The sequence below is a fragment of the Populus euphratica genome, unplaced genomic scaffold, assembly GCF_000495115.2.
Source record: "Populus euphratica unplaced genomic scaffold, PopEup_1.0 scaffold906.1, whole genome shotgun sequence".
Lineage (NCBI taxonomy): Eukaryota > Viridiplantae > Streptophyta > Magnoliopsida > Malpighiales > Salicaceae > Populus > Populus euphratica.
Genome location: NW_011500560.1, coordinates 65,032 through 67,120, shown reverse-complemented (window position 1 = coordinate 67,120; position 2,089 = coordinate 65,032).

Below are 2,089 nucleotides of genomic sequence, written 5' to 3'. Positions count from 1 at the left end.
ACCTGAGTGATTCAAAAAGTTCTCAATGACTTACCTGAAGTTTTTTATATATATGTTATCGTATGGTTATACTTGTCAAAATCTTTCTTTAATTCAATTAGATATTAATGTAAATGAATCATAACTATGTAGTGCTATTCCTAATAAATTACCCCTAAAATAGCATATCTAGATTATAAGAAAACAGATAAAAGCAACAATTACAGAATTTAAACCTTCCAAATTCTTATTTGTTTAAGTATGGAAATAAATCGCGAATATGGTCCAAGTAATAATGGGTCCCAATTCCAATATGATCCCTATGCTTCATTAGCCCAGACTGCTCCTGAAAGAATACCTAGGGTTAAAAAAATAAACCCTGTGCTAAGAATACAAAAATCTCAATAATCTAATTGTTAAATCAATAAAAAATTGTATGGAAACCACCTATTTTCCAATAAAAATGATGGTCTACTTCCACACCAGATATTTTATATAACTCTTTTAATGTGTTAATGGAACATGATAGAACATTTATATTGTCCTCTGAAAGAAAGAAAACTTTACAAGAAATTATTATGATTCAACCATCTTTTTTTTTACTTGCTCACTTGAATTAATTCGATTTTATTTCAGTTCAGTTTGAAAAATGTAAAAATCAAGTAACCAAAATTCTTTTTTTTCTTTCATTTTTAATTTAAAAAATAATAAAAATGAAAGGTTTTGAATTAGATAATATTATTTGAGAAAAATTGAAAACCAAGAAAAAACTATTTATTTCTTGTAATTAAGATTTTTAGAAATATGGTTTGGTTTGAAAATCAAAATTGAACTATCATTTGCTCACCCCAAGTGTGTGCTTGTGACAGAATTTACATTAAAATTCATCAAGCATAGGCAACGTGACTAAAAATTAGAGTTTTCAGATTTTAATATTACAGTTCAAGAGTGTAGGGAAAAAGAGTGAAAACTCTGATAATTTTTATAATTCAATAATTTCACCTGAAAAATAGTGTACAAAATTATTTAAATATAAGAAGATATTTATAATTAGTAAAATCCTTATTAAGTTGAAATTCCTAATCTAAATATTAAAAAAAATCAAAATATAACTAGGAAATAAAAAAAATTCCAAGCAACAACTTTTGTATCGAATTTGAGCATGTTTTCTATCTCATATGAAACAATCTTTTTTTTTTTTAATCTTGCAGGTAATAATGTTTTTAGAATGTCCTAGCAAAATTTAGGTTTAATTTAATTGTTGAATTAAAAGTTATGGTTTATTTTCATTAGATTGCGTTTTGAACTTTCTTGGAACTGGTCAAAACCTTAAAAATATTAACAATTAAAAAGTAATATAGTAAACATAATTATTCTAAGAATAGTAAAGGTAGTGCCTCGTGTTAGTCCTCCCACTTGCGAAAAATCCTCTCTTGAGTTAGTTGTTAGAAATTGAACTTGAACACTCTAAGGAAATAAATACTTTGAATATAACATTATCATCAATTTATACATAAGATAACTTGCTCCAAATATTTTATATGTAATTTCAACAAATATATGTTCATATAAAAATTTTTAATCCAATTAAAACTTTTCAAACTTAAAAAATCAACGATACTTCAAATCTTTAAATCATCTTATGAGATGATAGCAATGTGTTTGGTCATCTTTAAAGGTAATGTCTTAATCACTAGCTAAATTAGTGATTTCACGAAAGTGATCAAATAAGAAAAATATTTAGTTTGGACAATATATCCACACTTAAATCTTTTTTTTTATATCAACTTCAACCTTATGAGAAATTACAACAATTTTCTGTATGACTTGATCAATGTTAAAAGATCCCAACATATGCTCTTAATTTGAGAGTAATTTAATTTATTTATTTATTTTGAAATCTACCAAAAAATCAGTAGAGTTTTGTTTGTATTTAGAACATCCTAAGTTATCGACTACTATCAATTTACTCAATCAACTCATCATCATAAAGTCTCATAATTCTGGACCTTATATCAATCATCATAATTCAACATCTCATACAATCCACACATAATATATATATATATATATATATATATATATATATATATAATGGTGGTGGAGGACC